We start from the raw sequence: 26741 nt of genomic DNA, 5'->3' as shown, positions 1-26741 counted from the left end.
GAGTGAGGTAACCCAATCCCAGAAAAACACACATGATATGCATTCATTGATAAGTGGCTATTAGCCCAAATGCTTGAATTACCCTAGATGCATAGAACACATGAAACTCAAGACGGATGATCAAAATGCGAATTCTTCACTCCTTCTTTAAAAGGGGAACAAGAATACACTTGGCAGGGAATAGAGAGGCAAAGATTAAAACAGACACAGAAGGAACACCCATTCAGAGCCTGCTCCACATGTGGCCCATACATATACAGCCACCCAATTAGACAAAATGGATGAAGCAAAGAAGTGCAGGCCGACAGGAGCCGGATGTAGATCGCTCCTGAGAGACACAGCCAGAATACAGCAAATACAGAGGCGAATGCCAGCAGCAAACCACTGAACTGAGAATAGGACCCCCGTTGAAGGAATCAGAGAAAGAACTGGACGAGCTTGAAGGGGCTTGAGACCCCATATGAACAACAATGCCAAGCAACCAGAGCTTCCAGGAACTAAGCCACTACCTAAGGACTATACAGGGACTGACCCTGGACTCTGACCTCATAGGTAGCAATGAATATCCTAGTAAGATCACCAGTGGAAGGGGAAGCCCTTGGTCCTGCTAAGACTGAACCCCCAGTGAACGTGATTGTTGGGGGAGGGCGGCAATGGGGGGAGGATGGGGAGGGGAACACCCATAAAGAAGGGGAGGGGGGGTTAGGGGGATGTTGGCCTGGAAACCGGGAAAGGGAATAACACTCGAAATGTAAATAAGAAATACTTAAGTTAATAAAAAAAGTAATAAAAAAAAGAAAGAAAATTCTCTATTGTGCCTTTGCATTAAAAGCTACTTAGCACTTTCTCTTCTAAAACGTTTAGTCTATTTAGTGTTGTGTTGAGGTCTTTGATTCATTTGGATTTGAGTTTTGTAATAGGTAATAGATATAGATATTTGCATTCTTCTACATGCAGACATCTAGTTAAATTAGCACCATTGCTGAACAATTGAACTTTCTTTCTTTCTCTCTCTCTCTCCTTCTCTCTTTCTCTCTTCCTTTCTTTCTTTCTTTCTTTTCCTGATTGTTAATTTCTAGCTTCTTTATCAAACGCGAGGCATTCATAATTATGAGGACTTAGGTCTGGGTCTTCATTTTGACTCCATTATTCAGTGTGTTTGTTTTTATGCCAATACCTGGCAATTGTTATCATGATACCTTTGTAGTACAGCTTGAAATTGGGGATAGTTATATTGCTACAATTTCTTTTGTTCAGAAAAGTTTTTAATTATCCTGTGATTTTTGGTTTTTCCATATGAAGTTGAATACTATCCTTTCAAATACAATATAAGGTATTATATTGAAATTTTGATAGGTATTCTATTGAATCTGTACATTGCTTTTGGTAGGATGGCCATTTTTATTATATTAATATTACGTATCCATGAGCATGGGAGATCTTTCCATCTTCTTATATTGTCTTTAATATCTTTTGTCAAAGACTTGACACTTCTATTGTACAAGTCATTCACTTGCTAAGTAAGAGTTGTCCCAAGATACTTTATATTATTTGGGGCTATCGAGAAAGGTTTTGGTTCCTAGATATATTTTAGTCTGTTATTTATATATAGGAGCTCTGCTGATCATTTAGTATTTTTTCTTGTATTCTTCTACAAATAGCAATACTCTGATGTTTTTCTTTCCAATTTATTTCACCTTCAGTGTTCTTATTGCTCAAGCTAGAACTCTAAGTGCTATATTGACTAGACATGGAGAGAGAAGAGAGCCTTGTTGGTTCCCGATTTTAGTGGAATTAATTTGACTTCCCATTTAATTTGATGCTTGCTATCGCCTTCCTGTAAATTTTTCCTATTATATTATGTATTTCACTTGTATCCTGGATCTCTCCAAGAATTATATCATGAAGGAGTTTTGGATTTTGTTAAAGGATTTTGCAGTATTTAATGAAATGAAATTATCATGTGGTTTTCTCTTTCTAGCATTTTAATATATATAATATATCTATACAACATGTAATATATAATATATAACATATATATAATATACTATGTGTGACACATGAAAAATATTATTAGTATGATATATACTGCATATATATGATGTATATTAAATATATGTGCTGTATGTTATATGGTAATTAGTATAGCATATATCATATATGGTATATAGTATATTGTATATAATATATAACATATGATATATTATCTATGATAGATGATATAGAATAAATGTATTATATATGCTACATTGTATATTATACATGCTATATAACATATAATATGTCATATATGATATATGATGTATGATAAATGATATCTTTTGTTCAGAATTGTTTTAACTGCTCTGTTATTTTTTATAAGAATTTGATTTTTATCCTTTCAATATCTGAAAAATATTGTGTCGAAATTTTGTTGGATATTGAATCAAATCTGTACATTGCTTTTGGTAAGATAGACATTTTTATTTGTTGATGACAGACAGAAGATAGATAATAGATAGATAGATAGATAGATAGATAGATAGATAGATAGATAGATAGAAAGAGGCACAGATGTAGACATAGGTATAAGTATAGGTGAAGGTATAGATATAGGTATAGATATGATGGATGACATTGTTCAACATATTTATGTTAAATCAAACCTTCATATCTGAGATGAAGCCTACTTGGTGGGTGATCTTTTTTATTTTTCTTTGCTTTGTATTACAGTTTTTTATTTGGAATTATTGCATATAACTTTATAAGGTAAATTGGTCTGTAGTTCTTTGTTGTGTCCTTCTATGGTTTGGATATCAGGGAAACCATGGCCTTATAAAAATGTTCCTATTTCTATCCTGTGGCATAATTTCATATATCAAATGAGGGAATTAACTTTTCTTTAATATCTGATAGAACTCTTCAAGCCAACATGTTTTTGGCCTGGATAATAGTTCCTATTTTGTGCAGTGGAACTTAAATCTACCAGGAAATATTTTGTTACTTCCATTATATTCATGCCACTGTACAACATGCATAGTGCTTGCTAGCATTATGAAAACCAGCCAGTAAAAATAAAACTTCCAAGTCAGTACTAGCTACACACACACACACACACACACACACACACACACACACACACAGAGAGAGAGAGAGAGAGAGAGAGAGAGAGAGAGAGAGAGAGAGAGAGAGAGAGGTGGGGTGGGGAGAACTACGTTCTATACCAATTCTTATGTGATGTATCTGAAACAATTTGTATGTTTAACTTTATATATATATATATATATATATATATATATATATATATATATATATACCTGAAGAAACCATAAGGAAGATATTGGGTTATAGATCTGTAATACTCATTGATCTACAACATCACTAAATTAACAATGATATATGAACCAGATAATTTGGGAAATCTTGTAAGCCTATAGCTGCTTACAAATTGCAGTGATGACATTCTAAGAGACTTGGATTTTTGCTGACCTCACAGCCAAAGTCAATAATATATCTTAAGGTCACTTAATAATGTTAGCCTGCTGTTTACTCAAACTGTTTGTTTAACCTGCTTTGAACAAAAAAACTGTAGCAATAAACCTTACTTTCCTTAGTTTTCCCAAGTAATCAGGTTTTACAACCTAAGCTAATGCTAGCTGTAATCTTAAATTATGTACTCACTAACGACCCTGACCCAGATAATGCTTGTGTATCACATGCTGAAAGCAGCGAACACAGAATGAATGCAACTTACTAAAATCTAGTATAAATGGTGAAAGCAACCATTTATGGATATTGGCTGTAAAACAATGATGTTTGATATCTGGGTGAGTGAAGATCAATAGAAGCCAGTGACTTAATTCTTTGTAAAATGCTGTTAAAGATTTCTGTAAAGGATCTCATTTCTTCTCCATGTAGTGCTTTCTATAGTCTTCAATAAATTCAGAGTGAAGCTTTTTGTTAGGGACACATGCACACGCACATGCACACACACACACACACACACACACACACACACATACACACACAGTCACATGACAAACACACTGAAAGAAACATAGGGACACATTCAGACTCACACAACAGGTAGAGGACAGAATACACTGAGAGCATGAAATAAAATACAGAAATAAAATGTAGACTTGGTTAAATTACTACAAGAAGTGTTTTTATTCTTTTCCTTAATGTGATACCTATGCATTATTGCTAACTCACAATTAATCATGAGTGCTTATAATACAAAATGTAAAAAGATGTTATAGGAAAAGTACTTGGGTAAGCTACCTTCTAATGTGCACCTTTCCACTCATTTCCTTTTATGCAACCTTGTACTGTAACATCAGAAGGAATCTATTCACTATTCCATGATACCCTCCCAGGATAGAGACTTTAAGTGAAAAGTGAATAATGTCTTGATAGCATTCATTATTTAGAACACTTGCTCAACTGTTGTTCTTATTTGGACACCACTTGAAAATATATTGGGTGGGGTGTTCCCAAGAGCATAATAGTGCATTATTTGCCCAAAAGATACTGCCATAGGAAGCTATACTTCTATGAAAACAAGAAACAGAAAATGGAGAAATTCTGAGATAATAAAATTAGATACTTAATCACACTTACACATTCATAAAGTATAAGCAACATAACTTTAAGAATTGGTCTGAGACACCTTACAACATCTAATTGAACTGATTGGTAAAGGATTTCCCTTTTTAAAATCATTTCATAAAGTGAGAGAGATTATTGCTTTTTCAAATAAAAGCTTCACATTGATAAACTCATGATAAAACATGCAAAAATTCAAAAACATGACATAATCAAAGGGTAAAAATAATAAAAATCAAATTCTAGAAATTAACCATGAATAGAGTCAGATCAATGAACTTTAAAAGACCCAAAAATGTCATAAAATTGATTCATGAGGCAAAGAATTGGTAGGTAGTAACATAGAAACAGTAAAATGGTTCACAAGTAGAAACTCAACCACTGAAAAATTGTACTACAGGATGACACAGGTATTCAGAATTTGGATGTGTACCTGAAATAAAGAACTCCCTCAGAACATTGAAGAATAAACATCATCAGCTATAAAAATGAATTGATGAGTTTTAAGCAATCTTAAAATTATTAGTCAGAAAATCTATATAAAAGATTCCAGAGCACACTAACCTAAATAATACTATTGGGTAGACAAATGTACTCACTGCAGTATTCATACAAGAGGGAAAAGAGCAGAAAAATTTACTCCAGAAAACAGTCATTAAAAGGTTTCCAAATCTCAGAGGCAATGGGATATACACATTCAAAAACCTCAAATATTTTTGTTGCTACTGCAATTGATCTGCAAGAAATACTCAGTAAAGTCCTGGTATATCATGCATGAGTACATAAATTCTTTTCTAAACATAAATGTACAAACAAGCCAGATGTGTTAGCATGTGATTGTGATTCTAGCACCATGGATATGTGAGAGTCCCTTTAATATTGCTGCCCAGAAAATTATAGTGAAAATCAACAAGCTTTATGATCAGTAAGCAACCTTATCTTAAAAATTAAGGTACAAAGTAATTGAGGAAGACATTCAACAGGGACCTCTGCCTTGAAAAATACACACAGGTATTTTCACACCAAGTGCAACTGTACACTCTACATGTATGTGAAAATGAATATGTGCATACACAAATGAAGTATAAGTCTGTGTGAATATGCATATAAGATATGTAATTCATAACAATGTGCTGGCTAGTGTTATGTAATATTTAATTTTTGGTTTTTATTTTACAGGCGCTCACAATTGAGATTTTAACCATTTAAAAGAGACTTTGCATATTTCCATTCATTCTGCCAGCCCTTGAGGCTGCACTCCTGTTCTATTGCTGATGCTATGGTGTACTGAGAGACAAGAGCCTAGCATGGCTGTCCTCTGAGAGAACCAACCAGCTGATGACTGAGACAAATGCTGGTATTTACAACCAACCAATGGACTCAGGAAGTTGAACTCCAGAGCCTCCACATATAGAATAATAAAATTGGAGAAAAATCAATCACACTGCACCAAAAAAGAAAAATCAACTCCAAATGGATCAAAAGCCTCAATTTGAAATTTGAAACATTAAAATTGCTACAAGAAACCATAGCCAGTACCTCACAAATAGACATGGGATTGTACTTTGTGAATAAGACTCTATGTGGACCTTAATTAAGGCTAATGAACAAATGGGATCCCATAACACGAAATTGTTACTGTACAGCAAAAACAAATACTCTAGTGAAGAGAAGGCCACAGAGTTAAAAAGAATCTCAGCCCACTCTATATTTGATAGAGGATTAATATCCATAATATACAAATAATCCAAAGAACTGTGACAACAAAAATTTACCCATTAACAAATTTCTAGGCAAATGAACAGAGAGTTATCCTAAGAAGGAATAGTAATATCTCAGAAATTTTAACTTATTCAATATTATTTGCAATACTGAAAATGTAAGCTTAAACCATTAGGAGAGTTCATCTTTCTCCATTCAGAAAGACTAAGATCAAGAAAACAACTCACAATAAAGGATGCATAAAAAGGGAAATGCTAATTTACTTTTGGTAGACTAGTATAGCAACCAGCCATTCTTTGGTTTTCTACCACTCTGATAAAATCGTTGAGTGCAGAATTCTATCAGACCTTCATAGAAGACCTCATAACAATACTATCCAAACTATTCCATGAACTTGAAACCTACGGAGCACTACAGAATTCCTTCTATGAAGCCACAATTAATCTTATACCTAAACCACACAAAGACCCAACAAAGAAAGAGAACTTCAGAAAAATTTCCCTTATGACTATCGACGCAAAGATACTCAATAAAATTCTTCCAAACCAAATTCAAGAGCATATCAAAACAATCATCCATCATGATAAAGTAGGCTTCCAGGAATTCAGGGATGGTTTAATATATGGAAAACTGTCAATGTAATCCACTATATAAACAAACTGAAAGATAAAAACCACATGATCATTTCATTAGATGCCGAGAAAGCATTGGACAAAATTCAACACCCCTCCATGATAAAAGTCCTGGAAAAAACAGGAATTCAAGGATCATACCTAAATATAGTAAAAGCCATATACAGCAAACCAGTAGATGATATTAAACTAAATGGAAAGAAACTTGAAGCAATACCACTAAAATCAGGGACTAGACAAGACTTCCCATTCTCCCTACTTATTCAATATAGTTCTTGAAGTCCTAACCAGAGCAATCAGAAAACAAAAGGAGATCAAAGGGATACGGATTGGAAAGGAAGAAGTCAAAATATAACTATTTTCAGACGATATGATTGTATACTTAAGTGATCCCAAAATTTCCACCAGAGAACTACTAAACATGATAAACACCTTCAGCAAAGTGGCTGGGTATAAAATTAACTCAGATCAGTAGCCTTCCTCTACACAAAAGAGAAACAACCCTAGAAAGGATGAGGGAAACGACACCCTTCATAATAGTCCCAAATGATATTAAATACCTCAGTGTGACTTTAACCAAGCAAGTGAAAGATTGGTATGATAAGAACTTCAAGCCTCTGAAGAAAGAAATTGAAGAAAACCTCAGAAGATGGAAAGATTTCCCATACTCATGGATTGGCAGGATTAATATAGTAAAAATGGCCATTTTTCCAAAAGCGATCTACAGATTCAATGCAATCCCCATCAAAATACCAATTCAATTCTTCAAAGAGTTAGACAGAACACTTTGCAAATTCATCTGGAATAACAAAAAACCCAGGAGAGCTAAAACTATCCTCAACAATAAAAGGACTTCTGGGGGAATCACTATCCTTGAACTCAAACAGTATTACAGAGCAATAGTGATAAAAACTGCATGGTATTGTTACAGAGACAGACAGATATACCAGTGGAATGGAATTGAAGACCCAGAAATGAACCCACACCCTTTTGGTCACTTGATTTTTGACAAAGTAGCCAAAACCATCCAATGGAAAAAAGATAGCATTTTTAGCAAATGGTGCTGTTTCAACTGGAGGTCAACATGTAGAAGAATGCAGATTGATCCATTCTTATCACACTGTACAAAGCTTAAGTCCAAGTGGATCAAGGACCTCCACATTAAACCAGATACACTCAAACCAATAGAAGAAAAAGTGGGGAAGAACCTCGAACACATGGGTACTAGAGAAAATTTCCTGAACAAAACACCAATGGCTTATGCTCTAAGATCAAGAATCGACACATGAGATCTCATAAAACTACAAAGCTTCTGTAAGGCAAAGGACACTGTGGTTAGGACAAAACGGCAACCAACAGATTGGGAAAAGATCTTTACCAATCCTACAAATGATAGAGGGCTTATATCCAAAATATACAAAGAATTCAAGAATGTAGACTGCAGGGAGAAAAATAACCCTATTAAAAATGGGGTTCAAAGCTAACCAAGGAATTCACAAGTGAGGAATTCTGAGTGGCTGAGAAACACTTAAAGGAATGTTCAACATCTTTAGTCATAAGGGAAACGCAAATCAAATCAACCCTGAGATTCCACCTCACACTAGTCAGAATGGCTAAGATAAAAATCTGAGGTGACAGCAGATACTGGCGAGAATGTGGAGAAAGAGGAATACTCCTCCATTGTTGGTGGGATTACAGAATAGTACAACCATTCTGGAAATCATTCTGGAGGTTCCTCAGAAAATTGGACACTGAACTACCTGAAGACCCAGCTATACCTCTCTTGGGCATATACCCAAAATATGACCCAACATATAACAAAGACACATGCTCCACTATGTTCACAGCAGCCTTATTTATAATAGCCAGAAGCTGGAAAGAACCCAGATGCCCTTCAAAAGAGGAATGGATACAGAAAATGTGGTACATCTACACAATGGAATATTACTCAGCTATCAGAAACAATGACTTTACCAAGTTCATAGGCAAATGGATGGAATTGGAAAATATCATCCTGAGTGAGGTAACCCAATCCCAGAAAAACACACATGGTGTGAACTTACTGATAAGTGGATATTAGCCCAAATGCTCAAGTTACCCTAGATGCACAGAACAGATGAAACTCAAGAAAGATGCCCAAAATGTGAATGCTGCACTCTTTTTTTAAAAGGGGAACAAGAATACCCTTGGCAGGGAATAGGGAGGCAAAGTTTAGAACAGAGGCAGAAGGAACACCCATTCAGAGCCTGCCCCACATGTGGCCCATACATATACAGCCACCCAATTAGATAAAATGGATGAAGCAAAGAAGTGCAGGCCAACAGGAACCAGATGTAGATCTCTCCTGAGAGACACAGCCAGAATACAGCAAATACATAGGCGAATGCCAGCAGCAAACCACTGAACTGAGAATGGGGCCCCTGTTGAAGGAATCAGAGAAAGAACTGGAAGAGCTTGAAGGGGCTTGAGACCCCATATGAACCACAATGCCAACCAACCAGAGCTTCCAGGGACTAAGCCACTACCCAAAGACTATACATGGACTGACCCTGGGCTCCAACCTCATAGGTAGCAATGAATATCCTAGTAAGAGCACCAGTGGAAGGGGAAGCCCTTGGTCCTGCCAAGACTGAAACCACAGTGAACGGGATTGTTGGGGGAGGGTGGTAATGGGGGCAGGATGGGAGGGCAACACTCATATAGAAGGGGATAGGGAGGGGTTAGGGGGATGTTGGCCCGGAAACCGGGAAAAGGAATAATAAATGAAATGTATATAAGAAATACTCAAGTTAATAAAAAAAAGAAATACCCATGTTAATAAAGATGGAGAAAAATATTACAGCTAAGATATAACTCATTTATTATTTATGTATTTACCTACTTGCTTACTTACTTGGGTATCCTCTGCCATCCTGATCCACCATAAAAGGGTTTATTTCCCTTATAGACCCTCACTGAGGGAAGTAAGGTAAATAACTCAATGTAAGAACATGGTAACAAAACCATGGGAAAAATACACCTTACTGGATTGATCAATGTCTAGTACTCAAATAGCTTTCAAAGAAAGCCTAGGCCTACACGCCTAGGGATAGTGCTACCCATATTGTGCTAGAGCTCTCCACATTCATCAAGACAATCAGTCAAAACAATCTTTCACAAACATAGCTGCAGGCCAATTTGATTTGAACAATACTTTAGTTGAGTTTCCCTCCTCCTAGGTGACATCTGGTCATGTCAAGTTGACAATAAAAACTAATCAGCACAAAAACTAAAATGGTAAATAAAGCAAATTGTAATTTTCAATATGCTTATAAAAATAAAAATAATTATATAAGAGTACTCTGAACGATTGTATGCAAACAATGAAAAACTTGAACTGAAGTGTCAATATTTAGAAAACCTATCAATCAAAATAAAAATTTGAATAACAAGGAAACATGAACAGAATAATATTTATGGCAAATATCTTTTAACAATTAAAAGCCAAGAATGAGATGGTTTCTAAATGCAACCAAACATGTGAAAGGAAAAATCATCAATCATAACAAAGTAAGCAGGGACATATTAAAATGGTGTATAACCAACCTGAGAAAAACAAGAAAGGACAATGAGGAGGGGAAAAAACAGTAACTATGGTGAATAATGTGGGGATTTTGCTAAAAACAAAATGTCATTTAACCAAATTTGACACCATGAAAGGATTATATACCATGAAGGAGTGACATTTAGTCCTGTCATGAAAAGACATTCTCCCAATACCAAAACACAATCATTGTACATACAGTAAAGGGAAAAACCATGATAATCATATTTAATCTACCAAAAAGCATTTGAATTTGAAAATAATCTGTATCATTTCACAGCAAAATACTCAACAAACTAAGACTAAAAACGACTTCAGTAGACAAAAGATCAAATATGATAAATGTATGTTTAAGGTAGTCACAGTTGAAAGATTTATTACTAATTTTTCTAGGAACAAACTAAAGAGGCTTACTTTGGCTATTTATTTTAACTATCATTAGAGGTCTTAGGCAGGGTAAGTAGACACACACACACACACACACACACACACACACATACACACACACATAAATATATGATATTGAAATGAGTAAAAGAATTAAAAGTCTCTTGTTGGATTATCTGGCAACAAATCTTTTAAAATAGTCTCAATTTACACCAAAAAAATAGTGTTAATAAATTAATCTTGTTTGCTAAATAGAAAAAACATGAAAAAATAAGTTATAATTTTAAACAATGATAATGAATACGTAGAAAATTATCTTAAGAGAATAATAATTTTTATAAAGCATGAAAAATGATATCTTAACAATAAACTTAACCATGTGGCCTAAAGGCTGGTATACTGTAAAGTTGCTACAAGTTATTAAATCATGTTTCATTTCTTCTACAAAAAAACATTAGAAAAGATAAATTTGAAGATCCACACATAAATGATAATGTCTAAGGAGATTAAAATGCAATTATCTTGCTTTATTACTCATTTTATACATCTATCAAATTACCACATAACAATGTATAATTCTTGCATGTTATAAATATATATTTTCTTCAAAAGTAAATCACCAACAAATGGCCATCTCGTGTTCATTGACTACAGGGTTTAATATTAAAATGTCAGAATCTACAGATTAAAAGCAATAAATTATCATAGTCTCTCTTAGCACAAAGAGAAGAGTAAATCACACAATTTGTGTCAAATATAAACATATCACAAGCAGCTTAGATATTGTTGAACAAGAAGTAATTATAAGTCTTCTACCTTTGCGAATCAAAATTTAGTATGCCTGTGTGTGGTAGCATAGCATATACCTTCAAGAAAGGACTTGGGAGGCCAAGGCAGCAGGCAGATCTCTTGGAATTTAAATAAAACCTGGTCTAAATAAAAAGTTCCTCATAGTGTGACCTGGTATTGAAAACAAACAAACAACAACAAAAAAAACTTTTTCTGACAGTTCATAGTAATCAATAAAATATGATATTGGCCTGTTCACAGACAAATAAATAAGTAAATAATAGAACCATGAACCCCCAAATAAAATCCTACTTATAGAAACAGATAATTTTCAACAAAAATACGAATCTCATTTGGTATAGAGCCTTCAACAAATAACATTGAGAAAGCAAGTAAACACGAAGTCATAAAATTGAGCCATTGTTTTATAACCTTATAAGTATGAAGCAAAGATATTAGACTAAGACCTAAAATTATTGTATAAATTTATAGAATTGTTAAAACAAATAAAATCATGCTTTATTGCATTGATTTAGAAAGCAGACACACACATATGTACTTGTGTGTGTGTGTGTGTGTGTGTGTGTGTGTGTGTGTGTGTGTGTGTGTGTGTGTGTGTTTAAAGGGCAGGCAGCAAAAAAATACACATTAATTAGATTTCATTAAGATTACATGTGGGCAGGTTTCTAACAGTCCAAAAACTGCCAGTTGAGCATGGAAAACACAAATAATTGATTTGACTGGCAGATGCTTGCCTCTTCACTTTTCTGTTTTTTCATCCTGTCTCACAGATACAAAGATTTGTGACATAACTCTCTAAATATGTTTCCACGGTCTTTGAATAATAACAGGTGCTCTTGAATCACACAATTTCTCCTTCTGTACATTGGAAAACCAGGGCTCATTGCAAAGCAGAGCTTTTAAAACTGTAACAAGTGTTTTTACACAAAATCACATGCCTTTTTCTCTCTTTTAGAGACAGATGTATAAAGAGCTCTTTAGTATAAGAAAATGGAAGTTGCTTTTATAAAAATTTAAGAAGTTTCAGCAAATGAGTTGTTCAGAATCAAAAAAATTCATACAATCCCCAAATTTCTCCACTTTTTATTTGCTATTAACATTAGATGCCAGGTCTCTAAATCTGAATGCCCTGCCTATCTCCATTGTTTTCCCTTTCCTCTTTCTGTAAACATATCCCCTGTTTCCCAGCAGGTTAAAACACAGATGGCTGCCTTATTGTGACAGAAGCAAAAATGCTACATTAATGTTTAACGGGATTAAAAATCCTCTTGGCAGCAGTGGCATATGTTACCAGTTAATTGTTGTACTGGAAGATTCCCTGCTGTTTGAAAACATCGGCTCATTTTACATGCTTTCTGCAGAGCAGTATGAAATGTCATATTTGTTGAGGAAAGTTTTAAATTGAGTTTGATAAAAAAAATTAGTCACAAAGAAGGCAATCCTTTGCTAAGTCTTTGAGGAGTTAATTAAAAATGGATTTCAGTATCAGTTCTGGTTAAAAGATTCGATGCTTGCTGTGTATTTAGAAAAGCTTACCCTTTGAAAAAAAATCAGAGTATTTAGATGTTCATTCATTTTGTATTTGTTGTACACAATTTTAGATGATTGATACCTTGACTACAATAATTGCCAATATGAGAGAAGTAATTCAAAATGTTTAACACTTGCATATAAACTTTAGAAGTAAATGTTGACAAAGGCATTGCCATTGTTGGAGTTTCTATCTTTGTGGTAAAACTCATTTACAGAAAGCAATTTGTGGAGAAAAGGCTGTATTTCAGTTTATAGTTCCATATCACAGTCTGCCATTAAAAGAAGACAGGACAGAAACTCAGAAGAAGAACCTGAAGACAGGAACAAATACAGAGGCCAAACAGGATTGAGGCTTATTGATTAGTTCTTGGCTTTCTCAGCCTGCTTTCTTATTCACTCCAGAATTATTACCTGCACAGAAGAGGCACTATGAACTGGGAAATCATTAAACAAGAAAATACCTCCAAAATATTAGATTATCTCAGCTGAAAGAATATCTCCCCAAATGGCTCTAACTTGTGACACACTGACAACCATCCAGCTAGATGTCTTTTACATATTGCCTAAAATACTTATTTGAAATATTGACCTAGAACATTCAGTAACCAATGTTGTCAGGTAATTAACACTACATAATATAATACCAACCATTACTAATCACCATTCTTCTACTAACATTTCCTAATGATTAGTCATTATGTATGAAGTAAGTCCACCTCATTTACATATTTTACATTAGCAAAATGTAAGAAGAAAGGAAAGTATAAAAAATCGAAAATTACTTTTCATCATTTTTGCTTCAATTGTCTGAATTTTAATTCTTTCACTGTTTCATCAACTTCGTTTATAAAATTTTTATTACCACGAATTTTAAATTAAGTACCAGCTATAATTTTAGTCATTCACTAACATGAGATGGCATAGAAGTTTCCTAAATACTTTTCTAGTCATGATCAAACTGGAGTAAAAGTCTATTATACACAAAGCACTACAAATTAAAAACATAAAATTATGAATCTACTATATTACAAGTCTGAAAAAAGTTTTACATTGATGAAAATTAGCCAAAACTTTGAATATTTCTTAAATGAGAATGAGCTAGAAGTCTATATAAGTCAAAATGGTGAGAATGCAGACTAAGTTCCTGCATCCAAAATGTTCAACAGGTTCTTTGGGATAGTGTAGTTTTCTAACATGTAAGTCCTAGCTACTACTAAACCTAAATGCATAACAGGATGTCTCAGATCTCTGGAATTATTTTCCCATGAAATACATCATCTCAATTTGCTAGAACTACCGAAGTAGAAATGATAGGTATTAAATAAAAATAAGGTATTTTTGAGTGAAAATATAGTATCAACATTAGGTAGTCTATATAATAAAATTATATTAATGATATAAATAAAAATATTAGAAATGATCAAACAAGTGCAGAGATTTAAATGTTCCTCTCCTCATAACTTCTAGAATACATATATCAGAAAATATTTATCAAACAAAAGGTATGAGTGATAATATTTAAAATGTGGCCAATTAACAATTCATACTCAATTAGAATTAGAGGTAGTACTTGATTTATAAGGAAAACAGTATCTTTTAGACATGACAGAACTGATACACATATAAACTCCCAAAAATCACGACAGTATGCATAAAACTTGCATTAGTTCAAACTGAATAAAAATCACAGCACTGGGAAGAGTTAAAAAGACACAAAGCCCAACTCTGAGCAAGAAGCTCTGTGTAGTTGGTATATTCTGGGAAAGGAAAAATAAGTTTTCTTCAAGGAGTAATTGACCCCTGCAAAACAAACATAATGCATTTGTGTTTTTTAATTGGTTTTATTTTAAAAATTTACTCTATTTTTATTTATTTTTTTTCAGACAGAGAGAGAGAGAGAGAGAGAGAGAGAGAGAGAGAGAACATGAAAAATCATTCAATTTGTTGGGTAGGGAGGAAGGGAGAATCTTGAAGGTGTTGGGTCGGGGAAGAATATGATTATATGAAAATGTTTTAAAATAAAAATAAAACAACATATAAAAAAGGAAATGAAACAAACATATGCCAAATTCCCAAGTATATATGAACCAAATAATACCTTTTTTATATTTTTTAATTGAATATAGATTGTTTTTCTCATGCTATGCCTCCCAACAGTACTTTCCCCTCCCTCTAATTACCCCAGGTTTTTACCACTTCCCCTCTTCCCTGAGCTGTTACTCTTCTGTCTCTCTTCAAAAATGAGCAATCCTCCAAGAAACAACCAAACATAACAAGATACAATAAGACAAGATCAAAGCACCTGCACCAAGAATAGACAAGGTAATCCAACAAGAGGAAAAGACAAAAGACTCAGAGACACACCTACTCCTTCAGTTAGGAATCCAACAAAAACAAGTTAATAGCAATAACATATGCAGAGGACATGTTAGAGGTGCATGCAGGCTTTGTGGTTGCCACTTCTCCTTCTGTTAGTCCATATGTGCAACCATATGGTTGATTCAGTAGACCATGTTCTTCTGGTGTCCAACATCCCCTGGGACTCCTATAAAAATTCCTCTTCTTCTTCTTTGGGAGTCCCAAGAGGAGGGACCCAATGAAGACGGGGAGTCCAAATAGCACCTCTTCTTTTTTTTTTTCTTGAATACAATATCAGTGACCCAATCTCTAAGATCAACAATTGACAAATGGGACATCATGACACTGAAAGGGCAAAGGACACTGTCAATAGGACAAAACAGCAACCTAAAGATTGGGGAAAGTTTTTCACTAACCCTAAATCCAATTGAGGACTAATATCCAAAATATATAAGGAACACAATTCTTGCTCTTAAAGCCTGAGACATTGAAGTTCTGTTTAGGAAATTTCCCCTGTGCCATTAAGTTTGAGGCTCTTTTCCCACGTTCTCTTCTATTAGATTCAGTGTATCTTGTTTTATGTTGAGGTCCTTGATCCATCTGGACTTGAGCTTTGTGCAATTTTACAAATATGTATCGATTTTCATTTTTCTACATACAGACTTCCAGTTAGACTAGCACCATTTATTGAAGGTGCTATCTTTTATCTACTGATTGGTTTTGACTACTTTGTCAAAGATCAAGTGTTTATAAGTGTGTGGGTTTATTTCTGTGTCTTCAATACTATTCCACTGATTAACCTAACCTGTCTGTCTCTGTACCGATACCATGCAGTTTTAATCACTATTGCTCTGTAGTATAGCTTAAGGTCAGGTATGGTGATTTCCCCCAGAAGTTCTTTTATTATTAAGAATTGTTTTTGCTATCCTTGGTTTCCTGATAGGAAAACCAGGAGTTTCAACTAATCCAGAACCCTGAGATCTCTCAGATACTGAACCACTAACCAGGCAGCATATAGGAACTGGTCTTGAAAGATCCCCGAAGAGAGACCCTTTCTAAAGTCGCGGGAAATCACGGACCCCAGACACAGAGAGACCATTTTGGATGTAATAAACAAAGGCGAGGTTTATTACGGAGATCTATTATGGGGATCTCCGGGTCGACACGTATCCTGCGCAGGAGACAGAGGTGTCGACCCCGAAGCTCAAAAGTCAGGGGTTTATATAGGGAAGGCTAGGGGGTTTGGCGCGGTTACACACTATTGGCTAATTTCTGGCACAGCTATAAGTGATTGGCTCATTTAAACATGGCAGTGAGATTACAGCACAGCAGGAGAGTACGTATTGACTAGCGCATACAGGATCTTAGGAGCTAGGGGCGTATCAGGGTTTGAAGGACATCTGGTTAAGGTGTGACTCTGAGTAAGCTGGGGGAGGTGCCTTTCTGCCAGATGGTTTGGGTCAGTCCTGATAACTCGGGCTGGTTCCTGCATTCCTTTTCTTTATCTTTATGGTCTGTTAGTCCTAGCAGCAGGGCAGGGCTGCCTGGACTTGCTTTTCACAGTGTTTAGTCCTGAGTCTGTGAATTTTGAAATTTACTCTTTTAACTTCATATTTTTAAACCTTAAATCTGTATAATTTTCCTTTCAGTCTGGGGCCCCCAGACACATATATAGCATAGGATTGCCTAGTCTGGCCTCAGTGGGAGAAGATGTGCCTAACCTTTGAGAGGCTTGAGGCTCCAGGGAGTGGAAAGGCCTATAAGTGGGACTGGACACATCCCCTTAAAGACAGGGTAGAGGAGGAATCGGATGAGAAACTGTGGGAAGGTGGACTGGGAGGTGGGCAATGACTGGATTGTAAAAAACATAACATAATAATAAAGAAAGAAAGAACACAAGAAGTTAGACTCCAAAAAACCAAATAATCCAATCAAAAAAATGGGTTAAACAGAGTTAAACAGAGAATTTGCAACAGAGGAATTTTGAATGGCAGAAAACACTTAAAGAAATCTTCAAAACACTTAGTCATCAGGGAAATGCAAATCAAAACTACCCTGAGATTCCAGATTACACCAATCAGAATGGTTAAGATGTAAACTTAGTGACAACACATGTTGGGGAGTATTGGGAGAAAAGGGGATTGCATATTTGGTGGGGTTGCAAAATGGTATACTCACTCTGGAAATCAGTCATGTGGTTCCTCAGAAAATTTCAAACAATTCTACCTGAAGCCCGAGCTATACTACTCTTGTGCCCAAAAGATACTCCACCCAAAAGATGCTGTGCCGTACCATAAAAACACATGCTCCACTATGTTCATAGCAGCCTTATTCATAATGGCCTGAAGTTGGAAGCAACCTAGATGTCCCTCAACTGAAGAATGGATACAGAAAATGTGGTTCATTTACTCAATGGAATACTATACAGCTCTGAAAATGAGGGTATCATAAATTTTTCACGCAAATGGATGAAACTAGAAAATACATTCTTTAGTGAGATAACTCAGACACAAAAAGACATTCATGGTATGTACACACTAATAAGTGCATATTAGCAAAACTGTACAGAATACCAATGATATACCCCACAGTGCCAAAGAAGTTAAACAATAAATGAGAAATAACAAGTGAGGATGCTTGAATCTCACTAAGAAGGGAAGCAAAATAGTTATTGTAGGCACTAGGAGAGAAGGACCTAGGTGGGATTAGAGAAACAGAGGGAAAATGGGGGCAGGATCAGGTATGGGGTAGAGACAGGAAAGAAGCCTCAGAGGGGTCAAGAGAATGAATGGAAATATACTGCTGCAGGAGGTGTGGGAGACAAGGGGATCCTCTAAAAGTTCCAAAGAACTGGAATGTGAGAGACTCCTAGGTCTCAGTGGGCATGAGCTCAGTCACAATGCCCACAGTGAGGAAATGGAACCTGAAGAAACCACCTCTGGTAAGTAGATAGACAGAGCTCCCAGTAGAGTGGTGGGTTTACCAATTTCCCTTGACCCAGAATTGTTCCTGGCAAAAAGAAATACAGAAAAAAAGCAGAGATTGAAGGAAAGGCAATCCAGTGACACATGGACTTTATTCCATTGGAAGACACCACACCCTGAAACCATTACTGATACCATGTTATGCTTACAGACAGAATCCTAGCATGGCTGTCTTCTGAGAAAATCGACCAGCAGCTGACTGAGACAGATGCACATACTTACAATCAACCATGGGGCTTAGGTTGTGGACCCCAGGGAAGAGTTAGGGGAAGGATTAAAGGAGCTGAAGGTGATAGCAACCACATAGCAAGATCAACAGTATCAACTAACCTGGACTCCCAGAAGCTCCATGAGAGTAAGCCACTAACCAAAGAGCATACATGGGATAGTCCATGGCTCATGGCATGCCTTGTCTGACTTCAGTGAGAGTGGGTGTGCCCAAACCTATAAAGTCTTGGTATCCCAAGGAAGGGGAATGAGTTGGAAGGAAAGGTAGGTGAGCTGAGTGGGCATGTGAGGGAAGGGGTGGGGAGCATCCTCTCCGAGTCAAAGGGGAGAGAGATTGGGAAAAGAAATCTTGGAGGGGTTACTGGGAAGGAGGGCAACATTTGGAATGTAAATAAATGAAATAATAAAAAAACAAACAACAAATAACACTTTTAAAAACACATTATTCAAAAAGATCTAGTATGGAATTTTATGGATTTTGACAGAAGAAAACTGAAAACATATTCAAAATATATTAGAAGATGTATAACAGCAATATTTCAAGAAAATGGAGAAAAGAGGAAAATTAAAACACGTCATAATTGAAAAAATATACTTGAAATCAATTGTATTAGCCTCTATTATGAGAAAGTAAAAAAAGAAAATCAATCAATACCTTAAAAAGAAGAAAAATGACATACATAATAATAAGAATTAAGAGGAGGAGTTAGATGGGGAGAGGGTTTGGTTGAAATTATGTAAATACACTATTCATGTATAAAATTTTCAAAGTAAATGTAAAATGTAGAAAAGAATGTCTAAGCAATAAAAAGACTATAATAAAAATATGACTGTTGACATCACAGGAAAGGAAAAATCACAGAAAGAGGCAAAGAAACAAAGAACAAAAAAGTGTGTCCTTTTGGTTATTTAATATTCTTTTAAGATATAACCTCACATAACAAAGAATTTCTATATTTGCATATTTTAACATATGAAAAGGATAATAAATAATATTAATAGCTATAGCTGTAGAATAATTTAAGAATTTAAATGTGAAGGAAACTTACTCTAGAATAAATAAGTAGCTTTAATCAACTAGTATAATTTAAATAAATTAAAGTACTTTGGCTAAAATTCCTTCCACAAAGTACTCAGAAGTACCGGTCTCTTATTAGCAAGGTTTACCATACATTTGATGAAGAAACTTGCAAATGTGTTTTCCAACTCCTGAGTATAACTAAAAGTGAAAGAAAGCATATATTTCAACTCGTTCTAAGTGGCCAGAATTCTAACAGGTACATTATGCTAGAATGAGACAAAAATTAGTAAAGAAAAATATCACTCAAAAGTATTCATGCCAAATTAAAATGAAAGTACTATGTATTTGAAAATAAGAATAAAAGATGGAAAAGTAAATTTAATCTCATGGGAGACGGGGAGGAAAGAATTCATGAGTCAGAGGCATGGAGAACACCAGGAAAATATAGACCACCAAATCACCTAAATAGAGCTCATATTAGCTTACAGAGACTGAAACAGCAAGCATAGGGTCTGCATGTTCTGTACCATTCCCTCTCCTTATATGTTACCATTGTTATCTTGGTGATTTGTAGGAGCATGCATTTCTGACTCTTTTGCCTGCTTTTGGAACTCTCTTCCTCCTATTGGGTTGCCTTGTCCAGCTTTGATATGAGGGCTTTACTAACCGTATATTGTTTAGTTGTATTTGGTTGTTGTTTCTTGGATGCCTGCTCCTTTTTGAAGAAAAAGGGAAGGGAAGTGGATTTCACAGAAAAGGGAGGTGGGGATTGATTGGGAGGAGTGAAGGGAAAGAAACTGTGGTAAAGATGTATTTTATGAGAGAAAAATCTATTTTCAATTAAAAAAAAAAAGAGTACCAGGCAACAGAGACTAACAAATAAAAAGCACAGTGTCAAAAATGGGTTACTTATTTGGGAGTTGTCCCTTGAGTTCCCGCAGATTCCCAAAATATACAGGCTACCTTCCAGATTTTGTTATTAAAATTTTATTACTTAAAATAGCCCATATTTGAGAACACTGGGAAATCAAGCAGGTATTGACATGTAAGATTCATTTTTAAGTAGCTTTCATGCTGCTGGAAAATGCTATGCAAGCTGCCAGAGGAGAAAAAGTAATTATCAGGCTTACCCCACTGAGCACACTGTTTGCTATGATATTGACTTGGAAGACATGCCCACTTGTAAAATACTGGTACAAACAATATGAAAGCAACCAAACAATTTCTGATTGTGTTTTAGTCCCATTCCACAAGATTATAACAAAATTTTGTAGATATATCAAAGGACCTAGGAAATAATGTATTACTACTATTTTTGTACATAGATAATATTGCTTGCATTCATCTACTTTTTTGTTTGTTTGAATTCCTGAGTTTTCCATTTCAAGTTTTACTTTTGCTTTTATTTCAGAGGTTTTGTCTTTGTTAAATTCTATTGTTATATTTTGAATTGTCTTGCATTATTTTATTTACCTTTTTACTTGTGTATTTGTGGTATTCATTCTGGAATTTATTCATATTCTATGATTTCTTGTCATGATTATTATTGTTTTTTCAAAAACTACTGCCTTGTATAACATCTAAGTCACTTCTTGGGAAAGTACAATGGAAGGACTGACTTTTGGTGGAGACTTATTTTAGTTAGTCATAATTGTGCATTTGTGAAAGGACCTAGTCCTATAGAGTTAGATCATTGGTACTGTGATTTTTGTTCTGTCTGTTTGGTTGGTTGATTGGATTTGGCTTTTGTTCTGACATGCAAATCTTGTGTCTTGTTGCTGTTGATGATGTTTGAAAGTATACTTCCTGTTATCCCAACCTGTTGGATGATTGATCAGTGGAGTCAGGTTTAAGTGATGAAGTTCAAAGGGATTTTAGATGTAGCCCCAGCTAATGGTATGCTAACTGAGGTTTCCAAGAGAAGGAGAAGAACTTCTGTAGATCTAAAGGATTCTTACAGCCAACACTCAAAAGTCTGAAGGAGGTGCTAACACTTTTCCATAGGTAACAAGTATAGGCGAATTTGGTGATAAAGTCCTGGGATTCCTATCTAAAGAGAAGGGCTAGGAAGGTGAAGGTAGGTAAGAGGAACAGCCCATGTATCACAGATGTGGGCGAGTTGATGGTATGAATTTCTTCATTCTTCTGAGAGGGATGGTTATTCTATCCAGGTGATAGTTGTAATTGATGTTGGACATCTGGTGTCTACCTTGATAAGGGACCAGCCATGTGCAGCAAGAATAACAGGAGTTTGTACTCAATTCCCCAATAAAAAGATATAGACTAACAGACTGGATACATAAAGAGGACCTAGCATTCTGCTGCATACAGGAAACACTTACTACCTAAGAGTAAATGGCTGGAAAAAAATTTCCAAGGAAATGGTCTGAAGAAAAAAGTTAGAGTAGCCATTCAAATATCAAATAAAATCTACTTTCAACCAAAAGTCATCAAAAAGATAAGGAAGGACACCTTCATATTCAACAAAGGAAAAATACTCCAATGTGGAAAGCCGCAATAACATTCGCCATCACAAGATGGCACTGGCTTCAGCTGCGCCAGCCCGACTTCCTTTCAGGAAGCTAGCTGTGTGCGCATGTGCAAGAGTGTGTTCGCGCCAAGTCTTTGCCCACCTTGGGGCGTGCCAATGAGATCATGGGTAAGCGACCAATCAGGTGTGGACGTGCCGCGCCAGGGTGTATATAAGCAGTGCCATTCTGGGGCTCGGGGTCCTCCTCTTCAAGATGTAATAAATGTTTTGCTACAGAAGGATCCTGGTATCCGCGCATGTTCTTGTTGGCGGGACGATAGCGCGGGACATCTGGTGCCGAAACCTGGAACAAACGCCACACCATCACCAGGCACCGAGGGGACCCTCCATTCGTGGAGAGGATCCAGAGCTGCAGGATGCGGGTAAGCTCTGAGAGGCATGTTTGGTCTTGATCTCTCTCATTTCTCTCCCCCATTAGAAGATACGGCGGAAGTTTTTGTTATCGTTTTGGCAGCGCTCATTCTTTCTCTTTTGGTTTTTGATTTTGCGGCTGCCGCTAGGCACAGTCAGAAGTCGTGCCTAGAAGATGGGAAATGCTGCCCAACGGTGATAGCAGGACAGGGAGCGCTAGGGGAGTTACAGGACAGCATGTCAGAAACAGAGTGGGATGAAAGATTAAAGAGCTCAAAGAGAAAAGGTGCACATAAGAAAAAAGACCCTTCCAAGGACTTTAGATCCGAGGAAGCGAGAGATAGGGGAAAGGATGCCCCGGGAGAGAAACAGGGAAAGAAACAGGGAAAGGAGGAGAAAGCCCCGAAAAGGAAAAGCCTTTATCCGGTAAAGGAGTTAGAGGCTTTGGGGCTTGATAGTTCAGAAACAGACTAGCTTAGCCCCTCTGAGGAAGAGGATTTAGAAGATGAGGCAGCTCGCTATGAAGAAGAAAGATACCACCCAGATGAACAACGAGCTAACAGCTTGGGTAAAAAAACAGAAGAAAGTGGGAGGTGGAAACCATGTGGTTTCCCAGCCTATAAGCCCCAGCGCCCCTCCGTCTTATATGGAGAGATTCCACTCAGATTTCTTCCTCACTAAAGATGAACAGAAAAAGATACAGCAGGCATTTCCGGTGTTTGAGGCTGCCGATGGAGGCCGTGTTCATGCACCAGTAGAATGTATTCAAATTAAGGAACTTGCCGAGTTGGTCTGTAACTAAGGAGTTAATGCCAATTTTACTATTTCTCAAGTCGAGAGGCTTGCCACTCTGGCCATGACTCCAGGAGACTGGCAGACAACAGTGAAGGCTGCGCTCCCTAATATGGGACAATATATAGAATGGAAAGCCTTGTGGTATGATGCCTCTCAGGCACAGGCCAAAGTCAATACCATTGCTGAAGGCGATCAGAGAGATTGGACACTTGATCTGCTAACAGGACAAGGGCAGTATGCCAATAATCAAACAAATTATAACTGGGGAACATACGCTCAAATCTCCGCTGCCGCCATTAAGGCGTGGAAGGCACTTTCCAAGAAGGGAGTGTCTGGGGGACACTTAACAAGAATTATACAAGGCCCCCAGGAGTTATTCTCAGAATTCGTGGCTAGGATGACAGAGGCAGAAGGCAGGATCTTTGGAGACTCTGAACAGGCAATGCCTTTAGTGAAACAGTTGGTCTATGAGCAAGCCACACAGGAATGCAGAGCAGCTATTACACCTAGGAAGAGCAAAGGGTTACAGGACTGGCTGAGAGTTTGCCGAGAACTTGGAGGCCCGCTTACTAATGCAGGCCTCACGGCTGCTATCCTACAGGGCCAAAAGTGCTCAAGTACAGGTGATCACAGGGTCTGCTATAACTGTGGCAAACCAGGACATCTGAAAAAGGAGTGTCAGGCCCTCACAAAGAGGAGAGCACCAGGACTGTGTACTAAGTATGGGAAAGGCTATCATTGGGACAGTGAGTGTCACTCAGTTAAAGATATCAGAGGCAGGCTTATTCAGCCCGGACCTCCCCAGGCAGAAGGGGGTGAAAACACTCCAAAAAAAGGGTATCTGGGCCCCAAGTCTCAGGTCCCCAAAACATATGGGACTCCAGCTCACAACAAATGGACACCACGGTTCACAGAGCTACAAAAGGCTCAACAGGAGTGGACCTCCATTCAGGAAAGGCCCGGATCCTATTTTAATAAGATCCAGGGGAGCTGTTTGTGTTTTCCCGCAGGAAGAAGACAACCCATTCTGGCTACCAGAACGACTGACACAAAGAATCCTGAGACCTAGAAATGACTCCTGGATGGATCCCTCGGAAACTACCTCTAGCCCTCGCACTGCCTCTTTGGATTTGGATTCCTAGTACTTCAAAGAATGGGTGGGGGTGGCTCTGTTTGGTGCAACCCTATGCTGTGGATTAGTGTTTATGCTATGGTTGGTTTACAAACTCAGATCTCAACAGAAACGTGACAAGGTCGTTATCACTCAAGCACTTGTGGCCATTGAACAAGGGGGCCTACCCTGGAATTTGGTTATCTATGCTCAGGAATTAGTCGGCATCTGAGTTCTCTGCTCTTGCATCCCATGGATTTGTGGATCCATTGCACTGGGATGAGAGAGACTCAATGATTCTTTGATCAGCCCTTCTACATCGCTGAGATTTCCTCATTGCACGCGATAGGGTGATCATGATTTCCCCACTAACTCATTTTCTGGCTGGCTTCTTTTGTAGAGTTCGCCCTAGGTCATTTAGCAGTTACTGTCACACAGCACTGCGGTATCCAGAGACGGGCAACTTTCCTCATGCACAGACCAATCTAAGACACGGGGCCCGGTGGTGATAGGGTTACCCTACGACGGATAAGGCTGTGACATTAGAGGAACGACCTAAGACAGGAGCCACAGCAAATGGATGTAACTGCAGAGGCCTAGACCAACCTTATTCTAGTAAAACAAAAAGGGGGAGATGTGGAAAGCCGCAATAACATCTGCCATCACAAGATGGCACTGGCTTCCGCTGCGCCAGCCCGACTTCCTTTCAGGAAGCTAGCTGTGTGCGCATGTGCAAGAGTGTGTTCGCACCAAGTCTTTGCCCACCCTGGGGCGTGCCAATGAGATCATGGGTAAGCGACCAATCAGGTGTGGACGCGCCGCGCTAGGGTGTATATAAGCAGCGCCATTCTGGGGCTCGGGGTCCTCCTCTTCAAGATGCAATAAACGCTTTGCTACAGAAGGATCCTGGTATCCCTGTGTGTTCTTGCTGGCGGGACGATAGCGCGGGACACTCCAAGATGAATTCTCAATCCTAAATATCTATGCTCCAATTGCAAGGACACCTACATTCATAAAAGAAACCTTAATAAAACTCAAATCACACATTGCACCTCACACAATAATAGTAGGAGATTTCAACTCACTACCCTCATTAATGGACAGACAGATCATGGAAAAGGAAATTAAACAGAGACATAGAGAAAGTAACAAAAGTTCTGAACCAAATGGACTTAACAGATATTTATAGAACATTTCATCCTAAAACAAAAGGATATACCTTCTTCTCAGCACTACATGGTACCTTCTGCAAAACGGAACATATAATCTGCCGCAAAACAGGCCTCAACAACTGCAGGAAGATAGAAATAATCTCGTGCATTGCATCCTATCAGATCACCAGGGAATAAGGATGGTCTTCAGTAAGAACAAAAACGACAGAAAGCCTACATATACATGGAAGTTGAACAATGCTCTACCCAATGATAACTTGGTCAAGAAAGAAATAAAGAAATTAAAGACTATTTAGAATTTAATGAAAATGAAGGCACAACATAACCAAACTTATGGAAAACAATGAAAGCAGTGCTAAGAGAAAAACTCGTAGTTCTGAGTGCCTCCAAAAAGAAACAGGAGAGGGCATACATTAACAGCATGAGAACACACCTAAAATCTCTAGAACAAAAAGAAACAAATGCACCCAAAAGGAGTAGAAAGCAAGAAATAATCAAACTCTGGGCTTAAATCAACCAAGTAGAAACAACCAGAACTACACAAAGAATCAAGGAAAACAGGAACTGGTTCTTTGAGAAGATCAACAAGACAGATAAACCCTTAGCCATATCAACCAGAGGGTACAGAGAGTATCAAAATGAACAGAATGGTAAATGGATGAAACTGGAACTGGATAATATCATCCTGAGTAACCCAATTACAGAAAAACACACATGGTATGCACTCATTGATAAGTGGCTATAAGCCCAAATGCTTGAATTACCCTAGATGCACAGAATACATGAAACTCAAGAAGGATGACCAAAATGCAAATGCTTCACTCATTCTTTAAAAGGGGAACAAGAATACCCTTGGCAGGGAATAGGGAGGAAAAGTTTAGAACAGACGCTAAAGGAACGCCCATTCAGAGTCTGC

General features: G+C 37.1%; 1 long non-coding RNA gene across 1 annotated transcript; it reads left to right on the top strand.

The window, feature by feature from the left end:
* The first annotated feature begins 22617 nt into the window (after positions 1-22617).
* On the top strand, positions 22618-24786 carry LOC134484147 (uncharacterized). The gene is made up of 2 exons (XR_010061553.1): positions 22618-22758; positions 24553-24786. It is a non-coding gene; the product is annotated as an uncharacterized LOC134484147 (long non-coding RNA).
* The last annotated feature ends 1955 nt before the right edge of the window (positions 24787-26741 follow it).

Source organism: Rattus norvegicus, chromosome X, assembly GCF_036323735.1.
Source record: "Rattus norvegicus strain BN/NHsdMcwi chromosome X, GRCr8, whole genome shotgun sequence".
NCBI classification, from domain to species: Eukaryota; Metazoa; Chordata; class Mammalia; order Rodentia; family Muridae; genus Rattus; species Rattus norvegicus.
This window is presented reverse-complemented; position numbering and strand designations above follow the sequence as displayed.